Below are 24,532 nucleotides of genomic sequence, written 5' to 3'. Positions count from 1 at the left end.
TTATTATTTCTTTCCCAGGTAAACTAACATTGCTACCACTCTGGAACTTGTCAAACCAAATTAGTGAATTCATTACCTTGATGAATACTGAATGCTTAATGCTCATCCATTAAGAATCCAAAACAACTTCAGCTTACATTGACTAATTTGCTTAATTCATAATTTGCCATTGGTAATTAAGGTCTTTGCAATTTGTTATTTTGAAGTTCCAGTAGCATGGTTGTATCATGCACTTTGGAGCTGTAGTTTGCTTAAATATTAATACAGTGAATGAGTAATGGCAAACGACAAATGAAAATAGAAGATAATGAGTTTGTGTGTGATGAACAACAAATTATATGTGAATAACTGATGACTAGTGAATTTGTGCAGAGTTTAAATAACTTTTCCCATAATATTTATAAGTGAATTGAATAACAGTTTCAAGGACTGACCTGCACTCATAGAAAGTTCTTGTGAATAAAATGTATATGTGCAGAGGCTGCTGTGGATTTTTTGGATACATCAAGTTGAATGAGATATTTTGACATTCTTTTCTCAATAATGTATTATTCTTTTCTTTCTGTATGTTGAATTGTGGTTTGTTTCATTGGCTCAGACGTTTTAACCACAAATTGTGGCTTGGCTTAACTGTGGCTTGGCTCAATAGGTAGATATTATTTTTGGTTTACCATCACCCCTAATCTCTGGCACAAAGGAAGAGAGAATGCTTTGTTACAAGCACCAGAGCCCAAAGTGAGAAACGTCTCATTCTATTTGCTGAGTTCTTTACAGAGAACTTATCATAAAAAGAAAAAAAAGGCTTTCCAGATCTGGTGTGTTGCAACTCCTTGTCCCCGCCCCATGAGTTCTCTACAGACAACTCGGGGGTGAGGGGATTATTCAGATATCTGAATACCAGTCACCACAGGTGATGTATGAAGGACATCAGTCACCACAGGTGGTTTAGAGATCATCAGCCCCTTACTATCAATGGGTTGTTTATAGCAATATGTGTATTTTAGGATCTGTAAATCACAATATTCTTATAAAATTATGTGTTCAATATGTTGCTCTTTTTTTTTTTTTAAATGAAGTGAGCACATCTTCTCTGGAATGGTTGCTAAACATAATTGTCATTAGCATTCTTTATATATCACTTGGAAGTTGGGCTTGGAATATTCAACTATCTGATTAATGAACAACAAACTTCTTTGCACTGTCATACAAAGAGTGGGTTTTAAACTATGTTCCCAGGAGGTTCCTCAGACATTTGTTGGGGTTCCTTACGTCCGTAAGGGTGGCAAAGCTTCCTGCAAAGACAGCTTGTCCACTATTTCCCATTTGTAGTGGACCGATTTCCCTTCTTCCTGCTACCTGGATAAAAGCTCTTTGTCATCTCTAAGGTTACACCTGACTGGCTAATCGGTAAATCATTTTACGGATGATTCATTTGCAGCCACATTAATCCTCTCAAGCACTTAGGGCTGTTTCATTTATTGAACCGGAATCCTAGAGATGGACCTTTCCTCCCCCACATCTCTATGTCTCAGTGGCTAATTAATCTGAGTCAACGTTTCCTAACTTTTGATACATGAAGCAAAGCTGGATTTAAACTGGAAGTACACTTTCCCCGACATGGAAAATGAGACATGATTTCTCTATCAGCTTCCTGAACAATGGTCAGGCAGTCCTCCTGCAGTTGCAGGATAGTTCAGTTGTTTCACTGAGTATGTGCTGCTCTGCTTTTTTGCATAGTCAATGATCTACTAAACATTACTCTAAGTATGTACTATGCAGCAGAGTGCTTGTTATATAGTATACTCGGGACTCCTGGTTCAGATTGGGACCTTGGCTAGGAATGGGGGCTTTGTCACTTTGCCATAGTCCCAGTTCAATTTGGGCCTGCCATAGCTTTATAGATGTATATTGTAAATTGAATGAATACAAATCCATTTATAACTGTTACTTAAACAGGACCAAAGAAATTCCCATTAGCACCAATGGGAATTTTTCTCCCTGATCAAATAATCAAAGAGTGTGTGTATGTGGGCAACCAGGATCAGACTATGGGCTGAAGCTTCTTCCTCAACAGTTCAGTTTGTCAGTGTTTTATGTGGCTCCCTTCCTGTGTAAAGCAGTGTCTGGGGCATTCTACTTATTGCCCCCTAAACTAAGTCTGACTTCCCAGAAGCATGTTATTGACCACTGCGCGAAATTAGAGATCTGACCCAGCAAGGCTCTTCTTACATTCCTCTGTCCACAAGACCTCATGGTAGATCTGTCATCATCTGATCCTATTTAGTCTGAATCTTTCACTTGTGCATATCATCACATAGGCATTATTAAATGGTTTATATATCCTCTGCTCCAGTGGCATTACTAGGGTTTGCGCCACTCGGTGCGGGAGACCAGTGCTTCACCCCCATGATGGACCTCCTCCCATGCAGTGGATGGGACAACGCCCTCGGCGGTGGGCATGGTGATGCACCATTGTCCCACACCCATTTGTTTGTTTTAGTTATATCCTTTGTTAGAATAGAGATATTTCAAGGCGGCTTGTTCCATTGCATTCTGTATGAAATTGCATATTAAATGGTATATTGCTTCTCAAACTGTGGGTCGGGACCCACTAGGTGGGTCGCAAACCAATTTCAGGTGGGTCCCCATTCATTTCAATATTTTATTTTTTTAATATATTAGACTTGATGCTCCCATGGGATGTGACTGCTTTTGGGGAAATGTTACAGACCTGTACTTTTAACAAGCCTATGTATATTCTTTTAACAATGATAGTAAATGGGACATTCCTGGGTAAGTGTGGGTAGGATTGCAGCCTAGGATTGTTCAAAATTTTCCTGCTTGATGATGTCACTTCCAGCCATGACATCACTTCTGGTGGGTCCCGACAGATTCTCACATTCTAAAAAGTGGATCCTGATGCTAAATGTGTGAGAACCACTGGTATATAACTTAGGGCGCAATCCAAAGCGCCCCTTATGCTGGCCCAAGTCTCTTGGGCCAGCATAGAAGGACCGCAAATGTGCCGTAAAGCATGTTTGTGCCTCAGTCGCTGGGAGCAGCGTTGGCACATTTACATTTACATGTGCAGAGGCAGGCAGAAGCCTCCACCATGGCTCCCGCGCCGCCACTTGTGTTGGCGCTCTCGTGCTGACCCAAGCAGTAAAGGTAGGCGTGGGGGGATGGGGAGGCAGCGGGGGGAGGGCGGGGGCAGGCCAGGGGGTGGGGCTGGGACCCGGCAGTTATGCCAGATCCCAACCCCCGTCCCAAGAGAGTGTGGAGCGACTTTGTGCCGCTCTGCTCTCCTCGGACTTGCACCACCTCCGGAGGTGGCGCAGGTCCGAGGAGACCCACAGGGGCGCGCAGCCCTTAAGGGAAAGAGCTTCCCCTTGCCCGTGGCTGAGCCTCTGCAGCCAACAAACCTGCGTTGGATACAGCACAAGCCTCCTGGCTTGCCTGCTCCAGCGATGGTTTGGATTGCCCATAATGGTATTATTTGGATTGCCCATAATGCTATTATTTGGATTGCCCATAATCCTATTATTTGGATTGCCCATAATGCTATTATTTGAAAATACCAAGATTTTAATAATTTTGGCCAGCTGTTGTGTCACCCCCCCATGTGCATCACCTGGTGTAGCCAGCACCATCCGTACCCCCCTAGCGACGCCACTGCTCTGCTACTGTCTGTCTGGCCACCAATTGCAGTCAAACATAGTATTTTCAAAGGGCATCCAAAAATACATTGCCATCCTTTTGCGTTCTCAAGATGCATTTTGTCAATATGCGTATTTATGTTAGAAGGCAAAAAATTGATGCAGTACTATAATGCATAATGGATGTGGGAACCCCCAATACAAATTAAGCCCTCTACCAACACAGGTGCTTCAATAACTGATATCCTCTGAATCATTCTGCATCTTACTTGACCATTAATTTGGAGCGCACAGAAAGTTTAATTCTAGGAACTTTTTATTCTATGAACAGTTGTCTTCAAATTACAGCAATTTCATTCTCACTGAATGGCAAGCATTAAGTTTATAGTAGGGTAGCTCTCAGAAAAGCTGCAGGAAATGGTAGTGCATAATTAGAAATTCGCCCTTTCCAGGATCATTGACTACGTATCTGCACAGATAGAAGCCAGTGTGCTGGGACTGTCAGCAGTAGAGTCACGAGGGTTTACATCAATCAGTGCAGGAGGCCAGTGCGTCACCCCCATGATGGACTTCCTCCCATGCAGTGGGTGTGCAACACCCCTGACAGTGGCCATGGTGATGCACCATTGCCCCGCCCCCACTGATTTTTTGGCTGTAACTTTTGACAGAATAGGGATATTTCAATGGGGTTTGTTTCATTTCATTCTGCATGAAATTACGCATTGATTTACGTAACATGATATTCAAATATCAAGATTTTAAGAATTTTGATAGTTAGTTGTGGGGTCACCCCCCTGAGCGTGTAACTCAGTGAGGCCCACGTCCCCCCCCCACCTGTACCCAATAGCGATGCCACTGACTGTCAGTGTTCTTGCTTTTATTGTAATGATGCATTAAGGACAACCATCGCATGAGATTGATTCATATCACTCTTGCTCTTCCTAGGACATGTAGAAGGCAGGTGGAGGAGAGGAAAGGATAGAATTGGGCCTCAATTGTGAAAAGTATGGGACTCTCAGTTTGATTTAAACAGACTGCACAAATGAAGAAGCTACTTCAGTCACACAGTTCCTGTGTAAAAAAGTGGAAGTCCTGTATTCCCATGTTTGAAAAAACTGCACCAGGAGCAAAGTTAGGAGACAGATGATCCTCTTTTAGCAGGTGGATGAGTGCACCTTGTGTCCATAGTGGGTCAAAGGGGGTGGGAGTGGCAGCAGACTTGGAGTGAAGGGCACCCATGTCCACTGCCCTTATCCCCCCCATCTCCTGCTGATGCAACCTGCATCACCTTGTCTAATGGATGGGCCACCCCTGGGGTGGGGATCAATCTGTAAGAGAGCCTATGGTACCAAGACTGACTAAGGTTTAACACTAAAGCCTAATAAGGCAACTTGAAGGGCAGAGACAAACAGAACTGTTCTTCGAAGATTTGAGATGGTTGTCTCCAAGCTGGCATCCTGAATCAACAATTCATATCTACTTTGGCAAAGAACTTCAGTATGGTATGGCTACACTCTGGCTCATTATCTCATGTCATTAACAGGCCACTGTATTTGTCTGTAAGGAACTCTGCACTCCATCTGCTGGCATACCGGAGTTTACAATAACAACCCTGCTATTATTAACCTGATCCATTACCCTGCTATAAAAGAATGGTGAGTCAAGAGACTGTGATTCTGCAAGGGCTCTTTTCCTTCCTTCAACTCACTCATGCATGCAATTCATGCCTTGAATGGGTAAATGAATGAGAATTTAAAATAAGTTTAAGGATGGTTGCTATTGTCAAAATAAGTGTTTATCTTTGGGAGCGATACCTCTCTTTCCTGGAGACTCAGCCCTTGGCTGTGATGAACTAAAAAAGTAGTAACTCAGATGTAGATTTGTACTTTATGCAGATACCAACAGCTCATGGCATTCAGCATATCAATGGCTCAAAAACCCCTCCTGGCTACTATTTTGCACTGGGTTCTGCTTAGTGCATCTCAGGGTTCTATTCAAAATGAAGGAGTTCCTACTAGTCTTCACAGTACTGATCCCTGATCTAAACACCTTGGTTGTAATTCTACCTACCTAGCCAAAATCCTATCAACTTATCAGTTGCAAGCCCAAATGCATTGTTGCAACCACAGAGAACTGTTTTCTTAAGAGTTTGATAGACTACCACCATCTTCTTACTTAAACAAGAAGAAAGCTCAAACTGAGTTACGACACAATAATCACTCTGGATTTAGGACAAAAATATGCTACTTGCCATTATGATCTGTGTGACCCGCAGCTCGTCAAGGCTGGAAGAGTTGGGTTCAAATCCTTGTTCAGCCACAAAGCTTCCTTGAGCCAGTCACTATCCTATTTCACATGGATGTTGTGAGGACAAGAGGAGGGGAGGAAACTTGTACACCACCCTGAGCTCCTTGGAGGAAGGGTGGCATAAAAAAGTGAAAAATAAAATAGTTTTGCCACACTTTCTTATAAGCTACTGACTTTGTTAAATCAGAACATGTCTGATTCATTGCATGGAGCTTCTGGCTCAAGTATTGACTTTTATCATTATAGCTCTAAATTTATATCTTCAAAAAATGACTTTACATTGCTATACCACGACACACAGGGCAGTTACTAATTTAGCATCCTTCTTGTGTTTTATTATAAGATATAATTTGAAAACAGTAGAAGTGATTATCTTTTAGCCAGATGTTTGTCATTTTTTGTAGTAGCGTGACTACAAACCCCTTTGGATTGTCATCATTTCCATAAAATTTTATGGGGTTTGGCAAAAGCAAATACAGATTGAAAGGCGCTGTTCCAAGGTGAGTCACACTGATTCTGTCGTGACTCTTACACCTAGTGATGTAGTGGTTGATTTTAAAATGCAGACATCTGTCATAACACCACCCTCATTGCCACACCCCTATACCAAAGATTTCTTCGTAAGAGTGTTTTCATTTCCTGTCACTTATTTCTACTTTGAAACATATTATACTCTTTATATGCTATATTATTTAAGATATTACTATGAACCAATCCTATCTGAGCCTTGCATTGATGGAACTTGCACTTTATCAGTGCAAGGCCGGGGCTACTAACATGGAAATCACTGTAATGGCCAATTGCCAGGGCCACCAGCACAAAGGGATGCTGTCAACGACCCTCAAAGCCCCTGCTGGACCAGGTAAATCAGTATTTCAGGACATTCTGAGCATGGATGAAGGAGGGGATCAGGGCTGGCCAGGAGCATATTGAGGGTGGGCTTGGGGTGACTATTGCCACCTGTGGTGGTGCTGATATCCTATTCCCACAGCCCAGTCTCCTTAAAACCACTCAGATATATGCTGGCGTATAAAGAGCTGGCACAGATCTGAGTAGTCCCATTGGGGATAAGGTAGTGGCAGAGTGGGCAAGTAAACAGTGTTTTACTTACCTCTCCATTGCTACCTGGTCCCTGGCTGGCCCCACAGCATGCAGCAGAGGTTGCATCAGCACCACTGCTTGTTCTGGGCCAGCCCAAGATAGGATTGGGCTGTTAAAGAACTTGCTTATTTCATCCCAGGTACTGGAGTGAGTTACAATAGTTTTAACCCACCTTTGCCCACTTGTCCTACAGGCAGCCCCTATATGTTGTGTGTGCACACTCATGGGCACAGATAGGTTGCTAAAACGAATGAAATGAAATGGATTTTTTAAAAAGAATCCTAAATAAATTTTAAAGGTGTGCTAATCGACGTATGTTTACACAAAAGCAAGTCCTACTGTGTTTGTAGTATTTTCAGATGAATTTGTGTAGGATTATAGCCTTAGAGCCCAATCCTGTGCTCGGCGGCATGGCTCCGTGCTATTGAGCACTGTCGCAAATGTGTCATAAGGCACGTTTGCCAGCCTCACTGCTGGTCTCCTGCCAGTGCTAGCCCAGCGCTGGCCGGTGCTGGGCTAGCGCGGGGTGGTTGCCCAGCTTCCGCAGCTCGATGGTCTCCTGGACCGCAGAGCTGCGGCATGGTAGGCAGGGGCGGGGACGGGGTTGGGGAGGAGGCGTTCTGGGGAGGGGGCCGGCAGGGGGTGGAGAGGGGGAGGGGGAGGCGTGCCGGGGGTGGGCTGGAGGTGTGCTGGGGAGGGAGGGAGGCGGGTCCATGGAGCTCTGCTCCGCAGGATCCAGGACGTTCATGTAATCCCATTAGAACATAAGAACAGCCCCACTGGATCAGGCCATAGGCCTATCTAGTTCAGCTTCCTGTATCTCACAGCGGCTCACCAAATGCCCCAGGGAGCACACCTGATAACAAGAGACCTGCATCCTTGTGCCCTCCCTTGCATCTGACTTAGCCCATTTCTGAAATCAGGAGGTTGCACATACACATCATGGTTTGTAACCCGTAATGGATTTTTCCTCCAGAAACTTGTCCAATCCTCTTTTAAAGGCAGCCAGGTCAGATGCCGTCACCACATCCTGCGGCAAGGAGTTCCATAGACTGACCACATGCTGAGTAAAGAAATATTTTCTTTTGTCTGTCGTAACCCTCCCAACACTCAATTTTAGTGGGTGTCCCCAGGTTCTGGTGTTATGTGAGAGTGTAAAGAGCATCTCTCTATCCACTTTATCCTTCCCATGCATAATTTTCTGTGTCTCAAATGTCAAATTTCTCAAATGTCTCATAATTTTGTGTGTCTCTTTGTATGTCCCCTTCTCCTGAGGCGCCTCCCGCGGTAGCTTGGGAGGCGCAGGATCCGGCGGCAGCTGTTCTCGGTGCTGCCGAGCCTGGGTGCCCTGGGCAGCTCAGGATTGGGCTGTTAGGCTGCAATCCTAAACTCACTTGACAGTCCCATTTCACTCAAGAAGACTTAGAGCAGACGTGCACCCTGACTTTTCGCTGCTGTCTGTGTTCCCTGATTTGGGCATCAGTTTTGACATTTGGGGGAGGCTACTATTCTGCAATGGTATAAGATCTCTATCATTGTTCTCTCCTAATCTATCCCAGTTCAGACCCCTGAGATGTTTACACACAGACATCTGAAATATAGGGAGTGATCAACATCACAGTTTCTGTATTTTTGAATTTCCTCCATTTCTTTGCAGACATTCTCTCTTTTCTTCTTCTTTTTAAAATGTCATCTTCTTGTGATTCCATATGAAAGGTCACAGAACATAATCTACTGCTGTGCTGGCACCACCTTACTAATGTTGGATTAAGTGTTGAGGCAGATGAATATCAGTTGACTTCTTGTTCATGTTTTTTCATTCACATTACAGACCAGCCAGTGATTATTACAGCTGTTTTACTCAAGCCAAAGTCCATGCTTACATCCTGAGACAGAAGTTAGATTTTACAATAGCATTGCAGTGATTCAGGGCTGATTCTTATCTTACTTTGGTAAATACTTGAAATAGGGAGTAATCATGTGACCTCAAATATTTCAAGGGACTGGACTTGCAGAAGCAGCAGTCATGCTGCAAGATTAACATGAGAATTAGCTCCTTCTTTATATGCTCTGGGATCCTATTTATTTTCTACATTAATCTGTGATTGAATCTGAAGTTGAAGATTTTCTAGGTTATAAGGAGTGCAAAGTCCTTGAAAACTTTGCAAGTTAGGACCATTTACAGATTAGCCTTCCCTCCAACATAAACCAATTTATATCTATCAGAACCACAGAGGAGATACAAGTCTATCATTGCCCTCCCCTCCTCATATTTAGGCTCTTCAGTAGTAAACTGCCTGTAGAACAAACAACTTCAGGCAACATAAGTAAACCAAGCCACAGTAAGCCAAGCTGCAGGTTATGGGGAAGGTATTAAACCCTTTCTAGTCTGGAGAAAAAATATGGGGAGCCCATGGCTGAAAACATCGAGACAATAAAAACTATACATCAAGAACCAGACATTTGCCAGGGAGATGGATGGTTGATTGGTTGCCAGGGAGGTGGTTGGATCATTAGATAACAAGCAATGACAGTGAAGCTTTAAGGGGATATGGACATCACAGAGAAGATGAATGAATTATTTGCATCTCTTTTCAAATAGGAAGATGTAGGCAGTAGCATAGCTACAGGGGGTGCAAAACACTAAGTTTTGCACAGTGCCTCACTGTGGTGTGCAAGTGGCCCCTCCCCTTCAGAGCCATTCCAGAGCACTAGAACAAAACGGAGGAGACACCAGAATGGCTTGGAAGGGAAGGAGGAGGGTTCTCTTGCACGCTGCAAGTGAAGCACCATGGAAAACTTAGTGTTTTGCATCCCCTCTAACTACGCCACTGGATGTAGGGCAGCTACTTGTGCCTGAACTGATTGTGTCAGGGAGGGTGTCTAAAGAACTCAATCAAATAGAAATGACAAGAAATGAGGTTCTAGAGCATTTTGACAAATTAAAAGTTTAAAAAAATCACGTGGTATGAGTGGCATCCACCCAAGAGGTCCTAAGGAACTCAGATATGAAATTGCTGGTCTTCTTACAAAATTATGCAACTACCTCACCAAAGGCAGTTAAGTAGACTTAGCAGTCATGGAACAAGAAGTCATGTCCTTTTATGGATTGTTATCTGTTTAAAATACGGGAAGGTCAGAATAGAAATAAAGGGCAATTTTCACAGTGGGAGGTGGGGGGGGGGATAAGCAGTAGAGTTCCCCAGAGATCTGTCTTGGGACTGGTGCTCTTAAACTTGTTCATAAATGATCTGGAATAAGGGAAAGCAGGGAGGCAGTCAAATTTGCAGATGGCATCAAGCTATTCAGAGCGATAAAAATTAAAATAGATTGTGAGGGACTCCAAAGGACCTCTCCAACCTGGGTGACTGGGAAACCAAACGGCACATGTGTGTGAATATAAATAAGTGAAATGTGAGGCACATGTGAGAAAAAAAAAATCTCAGTTTCACATACACACTAATGGGGCCTGATTTAAGTGGGAAGGAGATCTTGAGGTCTTGGTGGCTAGCTCAAACACCAACTCAATGTGTGTCTATATGATGTAACCACATTTGAAATATTATGTACAGTTCCGGTCACTACAAATCCAGAAGGTAGAGCTGGAAAATGTGCAAAAGAGGACAACCAGAATGATCAGAGGTGTGTAGCATCTTCTTTCTAATGAGCAGCTATAGCACTGTGGGCTTTTAAACTTCAAAAAGTGACAGCTAAAAACAATTGAGACTATAACCCGGATTACCAGATTAAACTAATTGGTGATACATTTACAATGGACAAAAGGAGGTACTTCTTCACATAACTCATCCTTAGTCTGTGGAATTTGTTGCCACAAGATGGCTAATAGTTTTTATAGCTAAAAGGGGTTTGGACGCATTCATGGAGGATAGATCTATAGATGGTTGATAGCCATGATGTCTATGCTTTACCTCTGAATTCAGTGGCAGTAAAACTCTAACTCCCAGTTGCAAGGGAGCAATAGGGGAAGAAAAGTATGAGGTTTTTTTTCCCCTGCTTGTGAGCTTCCCAGAAGCAGCTGGTGAGCCACTGTGGGAAACAGGATGCTAGACTAGATGGGCCTTTAGCCTGATCCAGGTCTGCTTTTATATTCCTTCCTGACCTCAGATTTGGCATTTGACATCCAAGCCTGAGAGCTGAGAAAGCAACCATGTCCATGGAGGTTTGCAGAAAAAAATGTGATTGCCGTGGATCATAGGTTGGCCAAAACTGGTTTCCAGTTATGCCACTGATGGGATGATGCCCAGTGGAAGGTTTTGGGGAAACCCTGCACATTCCCAATCTTGTCTGATCTTGGAAGCTAAGCAGGGTCAGGCCTGGTTAGTACTTGGATGGGAGACCTCCTGGGAATACTGGGTACTGTAGGCTTATACCATAGTTTTTCGAGACTGAAGGTTGCCAGCCAAGATCATAGACGGGGAGGGGGGAACACTCTTTCCTAACCAGAACCCTTTTGGCATATGTGGCTTCAATCTAACACAGTTTGGCCACTGAATTTTGGCAGCCATACAGTGTACAGGATTGTAGCCTTTGGCCAGAATTTAGCACAGAATTATGGCTGCTTAAACTCATACAGATTGGTGACCTTCATAGTTACCCTTTAAGCGAGATGACATTTAAGAAAACTGGAAAGAAGTTTAGACTAGATACAACCCTAACAGGACCGTTATTCTGGATGTTGTGAAAACAGCACCAGTGTTTCTATTTACTGACTTTTCAAGTCAACTTCATGGCTGAGATTGGCTTGTTCCATTAACAGTTGTCATAAATCTGCCAGTCTAATGGGCCTGACACTTTTGCTAAGTGTTTCCATACCCCAGACCTGTTGACAAGAAATATGAGAGCATTCACGTGATATGGCCATGAGCATGAGTGCACTATCTCCCGCACACGCATAAATCTGTGGCATTGCTTCAAGGAGCTGCTGGCCTTGGAACAACAAAGCTGTCTCCTTTGGGGTCTCTGGCAGTTAAACTATTGCTTTGGCCAAGATGAAGGAGACTCTGCTTTCCACGCTGCACAAACAAAGTACACATTCCTTATACAAACTCCATGTTACACTCTGGAAAAAAAACCACACATCTACTTTCCACTCTTGTGCCCTCACTGAAGCGTGTTACGGAACAAGCTATGAGCATCTGAGACAGCTCAAAATGATAATAAAATTTAAGAAATGATCAAAATAAAAATGTTATTATATCATTATTATTTATCAATCAATACATTCTAAAAAATAGCACATGATCTAAGCAAAGTTCAATACTTTTGAGTCTGGATTTCAGTGGGAGAGTCAAGCATATGTTCAACTTTCTTTTTTTCCAGTTAAAATCAGTTGATCTTAATTAACCCATTTTTGCCTGGCCTGCAGGTGTACACATTTGGTTCCTGTTGCGTATATGCAACATTGGGCAGAAATGACTTTATTCGTGTGATTGGATTGTTCTCATGTTCAAATATGCCTCTATTCACATCTAAGACAGGCGCCAAAATGGCCCAGCTAAGAAGCCTATGCTAAGAACTCAAGCCTTACTCAGAAGTAAGCCCCATTATAGTCAATGGGGCTTACTCTCTGGTAAGTGTGGATAGGATTGCAGCCTTAGGGCCCAATCCTATCCAACTTTCCAGCACTGGAGCAGCCCCAAGGTAAGAGAACAAATGTTTCCATACCTTGAGGAGGCCTCTGTGACTGTCCCTCCACCACCACAGGGTGGTGCCCCATTGGTACAGCTGCACTGGCACTGGAAAATTGGCTAGGATTGGGCCCCTAGGCTGCAATCCTATGAAGATTTTCTAAGGCAGTGGTTCTCATGAGTTAAGCACTGGGACCCACTTTTTAGAATGAGAATCCACCAGAAGTGATGTCATGACCGGAAGTGACAGCATCAAGCAGGAAAATTTTTAACACTCCTAGGCTGCAATCCTACCCACACTTAGAAGTGTGGTAAGAAGAAGAAGAAGAGTAAGTCCTGTTTCCTATAATTGTTTAAAGCATATACAGAGTAGCCTGCTCAAAGTACAGATCTGTCACATCTGTCAAATGCAGTCACAGACCATGGTAGCATTAAGTCTAATAGATTAAAAATAAAATATTGAAATGAATGGGGACCCACCTGAAATGGGCTTGCGACTCACCTAGTGGGTCCCGACCCACCGTTTGAGAAACACTGTTCTAAGGAACATCATAGCCCTCCACGAAATTGACATTTTCACTAAGGCTGCAATCCTATACATACTGTCTTGGGAGTAAGCCCCAGTGAGTGCAGTGGGATTTACTTCTGAGTAGACATGCTTAGGATTGTGCTGGAAGCCAGGAAAATTGCAAGAATGCAACAGATCAGTTCTGTGAAGTACTCAATAAGGTTCTGCCCCCTACTTTTCCCAAAGTTTATGGGAAGTAGATATGAAGGCGCCAGGGTGGCTCTAGCAGAAACTTTTCAATCACTGGAGGGGAAGGAAGGACTCTTGTCAGCATGGCAAAGGTTTTCAAGGAATCCAAAGGCAGCAGTGATCTTACCTGGCCCCAGGGATGGGCGCGGGAGAAAAGCCAGGTGAGCGGAGTGATGAAGCAGCTCCGGGAGGCGCGCTGGAGATCGCGGAAACTTACACGCAGAGGGGAAACTTCGAAGGCAGCCCACGGAGGGCTCGCGCAGGGAGGCGATCTGCCACGCAGCTGCTCGCGGGCTTCCCTTCTCTCTCTGTGTCTCGGCTGGGCTGGGCAGTGGCATCGATTGCACGGGGAAAAACTCTCCCCACCCCGGGCAAAGCGAGCTCCTCGCCGTCCTGTGCGCTGCCCGAAGGGGAATCGAGGCCGCAGCAGCCCCCTTGACTCGACCCAGCCCCTGGGGCGAGTTGCCACCGGCTGTCCTCGGCTCGGATCCTTCTGGCTTCCCACCTTGGATTTATAGCTAGGGAGGCTGCTGGCTGCGCGCTTTGCTTCCCATCCACTGACTCCACCCGCCCCACTCCCTCCTGGGAGACCCCTTCTGGCCACCTCTCCCCCCCCGCCCCATTTCCCCTCCCAGCACATGAGTCAACACATCATCCCCCCCCTTCACCCAGCGCCAAGCTTCTGTAATCAAATCGCTGCTGATTGATACGCTTCTGTCTCCCGCTTGGAGCCTGGAGCTTGTGTCCCTTACAGCTGCGGGGGGATGGACATCAGTCAGCTCAGGGGGACTTCTTGGTGTTGGGATTGAAGTCTCAGTGCTGTTTGCTTCCGATCACCCTCGTCTGAATCAGAGAACTGCTTGTCCTTTGCATCCTGAATATTTGGGGGGGGGGGGAGAAGAAGAGGGATCAGATCCATTATTTTAAGACCCAAGAGTGCTCTCTGCAAAGTGTCCTGCACTTAGGTGGGCATCTGCTTGCGTCATCTTTCAAGCCGCAATTGAGGGAAGATGATGAACTTAGGCTGCTCCTTGAGTGACACATAGGAAGAGGACAGAGAGAAGCCAGAGATTTGTTCACACTCACACAGAAGTCCAACAGTCCCTGCTCAGCATCTCAAGAGAGTGCCCTTGTTCCCCAGGCACAACCAACACTTCTCCAAGCACAGTATGTCAGTGGTTCCCAAACTTTTAAACACCAGGACCCACTTTTTAAAACAACATTCTATAGGGACCCACCTAGGTTTACTGGACTTTGAAAAAGGAGATCTAGAAAGAAATGTTTTATTTATTTTTAAGTAATAGTCAGAAATAAAGACCTACAAACATTTATCTCCCTAGATTTACACCTGCTTGCAAACTGCAGGAGCTCAACTCCTTGCAGGGCCCTTAGCGACTATCTTGCAAACTGCAGGAGCTGAGCTCTTAGTAGGGTAATTAGCAGCTACAGTATCTAAAGTTTGAATAGCTTCAGCGCTTGAGGCAATTAGTTATCTAATCTTTCCATCACCCTTTGGTGTCCCATCAAAAATCAGGTTACGATCCACCAGTGGGCCCTGACCCACAGTTTGGGAACTACTGCAGTGCGAGGAAAGTGGAAAAAGGATCGCAGTTTGGCCCGTTTCCCCTTTCAGCCTACACAGTATAAGTAAAAATATACACCACATGGTATCAGGAATGCCATTTTTAGGGTTTGGGAAACGACAGACAGTGAGAGAAGGGGGTGGGGGATTCCAACATGGATGTTTCTCCTGATGTGCTGGGCACATCATTTTTCTGCCAGGCAGTATTTGTACCCAAGGGCGCAATGTTAAGTGGTATAGAATTGTTTAAGTCGTGAACCTTCAGACTCCAAGGCAGTGTACCCCAGACTACCAGATGCTGGAGCAAATATCTGCATAAGGCTACAGGTGCGTGTAACACCACCTCCACGGGTCTTTGCAATGCCAGCCCTCACTCCACACACATGCTAAATCCAAAATAATAACAGGCATTTTCATAGTTGTCAAATAAAACAAACAATGGATTTGGATGGTGGGGCTGCTTTGGATAACACAGGGGTGCTCAAACTTTCAACTTTAGGGATGCTGGACCTTTAACAAGTGTATAGAAGAGAGAATTTCAGCAGGTGCAACTTGTCATCCCACAGATGACAAGCTGCACCTGCTGAAATTATCGCTCCTATACAATTTTAAAGGTCCAGGGTCCCTAAAGTTGAAAGTTTGAGCACCCCTGGGATAACACATCTGAGCAGCCACACATCATGCAGCATGAGCTGTGACCCTCTGCCTTCCTGACATATCTCTTGTAGCTGCATTACTGTTTGTGAGGGGGTGGGTCATCCTAACTACCCCTCCCACGTGACTGAAATTGGGGGTAAAGCACAGTTTGGATGAATTCCCCCTCCCCACATAATTATAAGCCTGTGGGATGATGTGCCAGGAGAGGAAAGGGACAACATACAAACTCATGTCTCACATTTTGGGTGAGTGGGGCACATCAGACATTCAAACCAGTCCATTGCATATTTTTGTGGCAATCATAGTGGGAAACATAGAGGCAAAAGGTCTATTCATCATCCCCGCCATTGTCACCACCACTTGCATGGCATGGCTTGGGCATTCAGAATGCTCTACTTAGATTAGCACAGCAATCTTGACAACAACTCTGTCAGACCAGAGAACGGTTCATTTAATCTCATGACTGCAGTTGAGAAACAGTGGCTGCAATCCTAACCACAGTTTCCTGAGAGTAAGCCCCATTGAACAAAATAGGACTTATTTCTGAGTAGACCTGGTTAGGATTGTGCCCTAAGGGTGCAATCTTAACCAACTTTCCAGCACTGACATAGCTGTGCCAATGTGGTGTGCACTGCATCCTGCAGTGGGAAGTAGTCAAGGAGGGTGGCCTTCTCAAGGTAAGGGCATGTTTGTTACCCTTCCTTGGGCCTGCATTGAGGCTAGGTCAGTGCTGGAATATTGGTTAGGACGTTTATAGCAAGAGATCTTTCACTGGGACCTTCTTGGCTCACATCTCACTTCATGCAGACCAATTCTTAAGCTGGTGTTTACTTGGAATAAAGTGTTCCTGCATTTCACAGAGCTTCCTCCTAAGTGTGTGTGCCTAGTATTGTAGCCCTACCCAGTATATAAGGTTTCTTATCTTTAACCTGTACCTGCATTAAAAGAATGATGGTGGTGGAAATGGACATGCACTATTAAATCAAGGCAAGTACAACACCTCTGCAGTTCTGTGTTAACGCTGCAGCTACAGGAACATATGTTGTTCAGCAGCTGTTCATGTAAATTCAGTGGGGGACAGTTTGGCAGCAGGCATTCACACATCTGTTTCCTAACTCAGAAATTCAAATGCACTTTGGAATCTCTCCGAAGAAATATCATAGGACTAGAAGTGAATGAGCTCCTTGCATATAAGCAAAATGTACATCACGCGGCTGTGCTGCAGACCTTGCATTTTTGTGTTTTGGTTACAAGGAAAGTGTTTGACACTTTGGTGTCCTGGAAAGACGGATTACACAAAGGGTTGCTTCACACATGATGCATTTCTTGTACATGATGATTTACTCAGTAGTGGATTTTGGACATGTACACAACATGATGCCAATGTAGTATTTTGTATCTAACATGAAACAAATCCTGTTGCTATCAGAGCTGAGTTGTGCAATCCACAAAGACGCCTCTCTGTTGAAAATGTGTCAGTTTTGGAAGCCCCATCCTTTTGTGATTAACGAGCCAGACAACAGAATAATTTGTATTTATTAAAGTGGAAGTAGTTATCCAGAGCAGCAGATGTGGTTGAACTTTGTGTTAGAGATATCAGTGGAATGAGGTAGGAATGTCAACATTCTTTTTCCTTGGGGCCTGTTTGCCTGATCAGCATTCTCATTCTGAAAAAAAAAGATGTTCAGTGCATCTGAACAGGGTGAGAGGGCTGAGAAAGAACAAGAAGGGTGCCATCACGATCTTCATATCTGGAAAGATTAACCCATTTCTGCCCAGCTCACAGGTTACACATTTGACCCCTGTTGCATATATGCAATGGTGGGCAGGAATGGCTTAATTCATTTATATACATATTTGCACCCCACCTTTCCCCTCTGAAAAGACGCAATCACGGTGGTGTGACAGGGCTTAAAACATTTCTGTTTCGTCTGCTATTTGGGTGATGAGTTTATGCTAGCCCTCTGTGCCTTTGAAATAAAGTTTTGGTTCTGCTGCCTTCCTCAGTCCTCCTTCAAGTAATTTTTTTTAGTTGCCAAATAGTTGGCCCCCCATGATTTTATTGTATTTATTAATGATTTTATTCACTGTTTGTATACATTGTAAATTTTATTATGGAATTTTGTAAGCCACCTTGTGCATTTGCTTCCGCATGGGAAAGGCAGGATGAAAGTTCTTTAGATAGATAGATAGGTAGATAGATAGATTAAAACAAACAATATCAAAAGAACAGTGATCGCTCAACTCAACAAAACATTCAGGGTTGGAGAAGTCACAAAAATAACACAGAAGGCAGAGCAAAAAAGTAGGGTCTTTCAACATGGCTGGAATACATGTAGCAAGGGGGGCAGCCTTACTTTAGGAAGGAGGGAATTCCACACCTAGAATTCTGAAACTGTAAAATCAAAGTTTAAGTTATGACCAATGTGAGCAATATTTTTCCATACAGTGTCTAGCAAAAAGGTCCACAAGGGCCACCAAGTTGTCCAACTTCACCATGGGAACCAAGATGTAATTGGCCCTGGGACAGCTTAGAACAGGTCTGCTGGTTGATACTCTGAGATGCAATTGTGGCAGGCTTCTTCTGTGCCATCACTGGCCCTAGAATCTAGTGATACACAGTTGGGTTCATTGTGAGTTTATTCCACCATCATTCTAGACATCTGTCTAGGCCAGGGGTGCCCAAACCCTGACCCTGGGGCCACTTGCGGCCCTCGAGGCCTCTCAATGTGACCCTCAGGGAGCCCCCAGACTCCAATCTGACTTAACCCATTTCTAAAATCAGGAGGTTGCGCATACACATCATGGCTTGTACCCCATAATGGATTTTTCCTCCAGAAACTCGTCCAATCCCCTTTTAAAGGCGTCTAGTGGCAGACTCCAATCCCAGAGAGTGGGTGTCAATGGGCAATTTTCACAATGGAGAGAGGTGAAAAGCGGTGTCCCCCAAGGATCTGTCCTGGGACCGGTGCTTTTCAACCTCTTCATAAATGACCTGGAGACAGGGTTGAGCAGTGAAGTGGCTAAGTTTGCAGACGACACCAAACTTTTCCGAGTGGTGAAGACCAGAAGTGATTGTGAGGAGCTCCAGAAGGATCTCTCCAGACTGGCAGAATGGGCAGCAAAATGGCAGATGCGCTTCAATGTCAGTAAGTGTAAAGTCATGCACATTGGGGCAAAAAATCAAAACTTTAGATATAGGCTGATGGGTTCTGAGCTGTCTGTGACAGATCAGGAGAGAGATCTTGGGGTGGTGGTGGACAGGTCGATGAAAGTGTCGACCCAATGTGCGGCGGCAGTGAAGAAGGCCAATTCTATGCTTGGGATCATTAGGAAGGGTATTGAGAACAAAACGGCTAGTATTATAAGCCGTTGTACAAATCGATGGTAAGGCCACACCTGGAGTATTGTGTCCAGTTCTGGTCGCCGCATCTCAAAAAAGACATAGTGGAAATGGAAAAGGTGCAAAAGAGAGCGACTAAGATGATTACGGGGCTGGGGCACCTTCCTTATGAGGAAAGGCTACGGCGTTTGGGCCTCTTCAGCCTAGAAAAGAGACGCTTGAGGGGGGACATGATTGAGACATACAAAATTATGCAGGGAATGGACAGAGTGGATAGGGAGATGCTCTTTACACTCTCACATAATACCAGAACCAGGGGACATCCACTAAAATTGAGTGTTGGGCGGGTTAGGACAGACAAAAGAAAATATTTCTTTACTCAGCGCGTGGTCGGTCTGTGGAACTCCTTGCCACAGGATGTGGTGCTGGCGTCTAGCCTAGACGCCTTTAAAAGGGGATTGGACAAGTTTCTGGAGGAAAAATCCATTATGGGGTACAAGCCATGATGTGTATGCGCAACCTCCTGATTTTAGAAATGGGTTATGTCAGAATGCCTGATGCAAGGGAGGGCACCAGGATGAGGTCTCTTGTTATCTGGTGTGCTCCCTGGGGCATTTGGTGGGCCGCTGTGAGATACAGGAAGCTGGACTAGATGGGCCTATGGCCTGATCCAGTGGGGCTGTTCTTATGTTATCTTATGTTATCTAATCAGTCTCTGGCCCTCCAGAGATTTGTTGGAGCCCGCTCTGGCCCGACACAACTGATCTCAGCGTGAGGGTGACTGTTTGACCTCTCGCATGAGCTGTTTGACCTCTTGCATGACCTCTCGCATGAGCTCCCTCCACTGCTTGCTGTTTCACGTCTGTGATGCAGTAGTGGCAGCAAAGGAAAGGTCAGCCTTGCTTTGTGCAAGGCCTTTTATAGGCTTTGAGCTATCGCAAGACTTTCATTCATTCATATAAGTTCATCTTTAATATATTCATTTATGTAAACTTATGTAAATTTATTCAAATTTGAAATGTAAATTAATTCTTCCTCCCCCCCCCCGGCCCCCAACACAGTGTCAGAAAGCTGATGTGGCCCTCTTGCCAAAAACTTTGGACACCCCTGGTCTAGGCATTCCATTGTGTGTGACTTCCTGGAGAGCCAGGAAGTCAACTTTGCTCTACAAGGCAAAAGTTGCTCAGGAGTGATAGTATTGATTTTATTTTTAACCAATCTGGCATTCAGCAGCAACAGCAGCTTCAGACCACAGGGACTGCTCTAACAGATACTGGTGATTCCTTGGCTGGAGGAAGGACTAGAAGGAATAGTCCATCTGTGACAAAGGCTGCAGTCCTACATACCTTTACTTGGGAGTAAGTCCCATTGAGCTCAATGGGCCTTACTTCTAAGTAGCCATGGTTAGGCTTGTTCTGTAATTTTCTTTCTTCTGCCATGGCCTATCCAATCTCTACCATCATACTCCTTGTGGACTGTTACCCTATTTCCCTTTGTTCTCTGCCTCCTACCTCTTCTCCTCCTTCCCAGCCCATCAGAGACTGAGGGACAGATGGCAACAGACCCCTTGGTCAGATGAGAATCTACAGCTCCTCACATTGGAACAAATAATGCCCAGTGATGCCTTTGCCTTTGAATGGATCACATCCTATATTTGCATTACCTGTCCTCTTTCAAGTAAATTTTTTGCTATTTTCAGTTAATTAGCACTGTATGTTCCCTTCTATTTTTTCCCTGATCAGTTTTCTATTCATTACTTGGAGTATTTTTCCCAGTATTGGTATTAACTCAAGTTGTTGATAATTTCTCCAACCTTTATTTTAGCACATCTTGAGATGGGGATGATTGTCCTAATTGTTTCCTTGTACCTCACTGTGGTTGGTCTGGTTCACTCTGTTATTTTCCTGTTGACTCTGAATTAAACAGGACATCCATGGTCTCTAAACAATAGTGAGCTAAATTAATCCCGGATGTAATACTTTTGGAGCAAATGGAGTTAGTGTCATTCTACCTATGTTCCATTATCTTTTGTCAATCAAACAGCTCATTGGAACACCACTAATCATGAACATAGATTTTCAACAACGACTTCCTGCTTATGTTTAAATGACCCTAAATACTCTCTTATATAACAATATTCAACAATATGTAAAGTTTTTCTTGAAGGTTCCACGCGCAGGGTCAGCTAGGCAGGCGGAGATCAGGGGTCTCAATGCGTGGATGAGACGGTGGTGTAGGGAGGAGGGGTTTAGATTCGTTAGGCACTGGGGAACGTTTTGGGACAAGCGGGGCCTGTACAAGAGGGACGGGCTCCATTTGAACCAGAATGGAACCAGACTGCTGGCGCATAACATTAAAAAGGTGGCAGAGCAGCTTTTAAACTGATCCCTGGGGGAAGGCCGACAGGAGCCGAGGGGCATCCGGTTCGGGACTCCTCATCCCTATGGGATGAGGATGGGGAGGTTAGAGAACAACAAGACAAAGGCAGGGTAGGAGAAGAAATTGGGAAAGGTAGGGAGATGGGATGTGATAGACGGTTTGGCACAATGAGAGGATGCGGGGACAAAGGAGCGAATAAGCAGCCCATCCTGGGGCATTCCGTGTATAAATGCTTTTATGCGAATGCCCGAAGTCTACGAGCAAAGGTGGGAGAACTGGAATGTCTGGTGACAAGGGAAAATATTGACATAGTGGGCATAACGGAAACCTGGTGGAATGCGGAGAATCAGTGGGATACCGCAATCCCGGGCTATAAACTCTACAGGAGGGACAGGCAGGGGCGTGTTGGAGGTGGGGTGGCCCTTTATGTTAAGGAAGGGATAGAATCCAGCAAAGTAGAGATTGAAGGTGGGTCCGACTCCACCGTAGAATCTCTGTGGGTTAAATTACCAGGCTTGAGCAGCGATGTAATACTGGGGGTGTGCTATCGTCCTCCAGACCAGAAATCTGATGGGGACCTTGAAATGAGGAAACAGATCAGGGAGGTGACAAGGAAGGACAGGGTTGTAATCATGGGGGACTTCAATTATCCTCATATTGACTGGGTCAATTTGTGTTCTGGTCACGATAAGGAAACCGGATTTCTTGACGTGCTAAATGACTGTGGCTTAGATCAGCTAGTCACGGAGCCCACCAGAGGACAGGTGACTCTGGATTTAATTTTGTGCGGTACGCAGGACCTGGTTAGAGATGTAAACGTTACTGAGCCATTGGGGAACAGTGATCATGCTGCGATCCGTTTTGACGTGCACGTTGGGGGAAGAATACCAGGCAAATCTCTAACAAAAACCCTTGACTTCCGACGGGCGGACTTCCCTCAAATGAGGAGGCTGGTTAGAAGGAGGTTGAAAGGGAGGGTAAAAAGAGTCCAATCTCTCCAGAGTGCATGGAGGCTGCTTAAAACAACAGTAATAGAGGCCCAGCAGAGGTGTATACCGCAAAGAAAGAAGGGTTCCACTAAATCCAGGAGAGTGCCCGCATGGCTAACCAGCCAAGTTAGAGAGGCTGTGAAGGGCAAGGAAGCTTCCTTCCGTAAATGGAAGTCTTGCCCTAATGAAGAGAATAAAAAGGAACATAAACTGTGGCAAAAGAAATGTAAGAAGGTGATAGGGGAGGCCAAGCGAGACTATGAGGAACGCATGGCCGGCAACATTAAGGGGAATAATAAAAGCTTCTTCAAATATGTTAGAAGCAGGAAACCCGCCAGAGAAGCGGTTGGCCCTCTGGATGGTGAGGGAGGGAAAGGGGAGATAAAAGGAGACTTAGAGATGGCAGAGAAATTAAATGAGTTCTTTGCATCTGTCTTCACGGCAGAAGACCTCGGGCAGATACCGCTGCCCGAACGGCCCCTCCTAACTGAGGAGTTAAGTCAGATAGAGGTTAAAAGAGAAGATGTTTCAGACCTCATTGATAAATTAAAGATCAATAAGTCACCGGGCCCTGATGGCATCCACCCAAGGGTTATTAAGGAATTGAAGAATGAAGTTGCAGATCTCTTGACTAAGGTATGCAACTTGTCCCTCAAAACGGCCACGGTACCAGAAGATTGGAGGATAGCAAATGTCACGCCTATTTTTAAAAAGGGAAAGAGGGGGGACCCAGGAAACTATAGGCCGGTCAGCCTAACATCTATACCGGGTAAGATGGTGGAATGCCTCATCAAAGATAGGATCTCAAAACACATAGACGAACAGGCCTTGCTGAGGGAGAGTCAGCATGGCTTCTGTAAGGGTAAGTCTTGCCTCACGAACCTTATAGAATTCTTTGAAAAGGTCAACAGGCATGTGGATGCGGGAGAACCCGTGGACATTATATATCTGGACTTTCAGAAGGCGTTTGACACGGTCCCTCACCAAAGGCTACTGAAAAAACTCCACAGTCAGGGAATTAGAGGACAGGTCCTCTCCTGGATTGAGAACTGGTTGGAGGCCAGGAAGCAGAGAGTGGGTGTCAATGGGCAATTTTCACAATGGAGAGAGGTGAAAAGCGGTGTGCCCCAAGGATCTGTCCTGGGACCGGTGCTTTTCAACCTCTTCATAAATGACCTGGAGACAGGGTTGAGCAGTGAAGTGGCTAAGTTTGCAGATGACACCAAACTTTTCCGAGTGGTAAAGACCAGAAGTGATTGTGAGGAGCTCCAGAAGGATCTCTCCAGACTGGCAGAATGGGCAGCAAAATGGCAGATGCGCTTCAATGTCAGTAAGTGTAAAGTCATGCACATTGGGGCAAAAAATCAAAACTTTAGATATAGGCTGATGGGTTCTGAGCTGTCTGTGACAGATCAGGAGAGAGATCTTGGGGTGGTGGTGGACAGGTCGATGAAAGTGTCGACCCAATGTGCGGCGGCAGTGAAGAAGGCCAATTCTATGCTTGGGATCATTAGGAAGGGTATTGAGAACAAAACGGCTAGTATTATAATGCCGTTGTACAAATCTATGGTAAGGCCACACCTGGAGTATTGTGTCCAGTTCTGGTCACCGCATCTCAAAAAAGACATAGTGGAAATGGAAAAGGTGCAAAAGAGAGCGACTAAGATGATTACGGGGCTGGGGCACCTTCCTTATGAGGAAAGGCTACGGCGTTTGGGCCTCTTCAGCCTAGAAAAGAGACGCTTGAGGGGGGACATGATTGAGACATACAAAATTATGCAGGGGATGGACAGAGTGGATAGGGAGATGCTCTTTACACTCTCACATAATACCAGAACCAGGGGACATCCACTAAAATTGAGTGTTGGGCGGGTTAGGACAGACAAAAGAAAATATTTCTTTACTCAGCGCGTGGTCAGTCTGTGGAACTCCTTGCCACAGGATGTGGTGCTGGCGTCTAGCCTAGACGCCTTTAAAAGGGGATTGGACGAGTTTCTGGAGGAAAAATCCATTATGGGGTACAAGCCATGATGTGTATGCGCAACCTCCTGATTTTAGGAATGGGTTAAGTCAGAATGCCAGATGTAGGGGAGAGCACCAGGATGAGGTCTCT

The 24,532-nt window shown here is 45.0% G+C and overlaps 1 protein-coding gene and 1 long non-coding RNA gene across 3 annotated transcripts in view; one reads left to right on the top strand and one right to left on the bottom strand.

Annotated features, from left to right (window-relative positions):
* AGTR1 (angiotensin II receptor type 1) overlaps positions 1-14,036 on the bottom strand; it is a 65,559-nt gene extending 51,523 nt beyond the window's left edge. For both annotated transcript variants that reach the window (XM_066619347.1, XM_066619348.1), the window contains exon 1: positions 13,597-14,036. The gene's annotated coding sequence lies outside the window, so the exon portion shown is untranslated. The remainder of the gene's footprint in view (positions 1-13,596) is intronic.
* The window catches only part of LOC136643923 (uncharacterized), a 28,554-nt gene continuing 17,555 nt past the window's right edge, over positions 13,534-24,532 (top strand). Inside the window, exon 1 of the long non-coding RNA XR_010794070.1 lies at positions 13,534-13,630. This is a non-coding gene — a long non-coding RNA (uncharacterized lncRNA). The remainder of the gene's footprint in view (positions 13,631-24,532) is intronic.

This window comes from Tiliqua scincoides, chromosome 3, assembly GCF_035046505.1.
Source record: "Tiliqua scincoides isolate rTilSci1 chromosome 3, rTilSci1.hap2, whole genome shotgun sequence".
NCBI classification, from domain to species: Eukaryota; Metazoa; Chordata; class Lepidosauria; order Squamata; family Scincidae; genus Tiliqua; species Tiliqua scincoides.
This window is presented reverse-complemented; position numbering and strand designations above follow the sequence as displayed.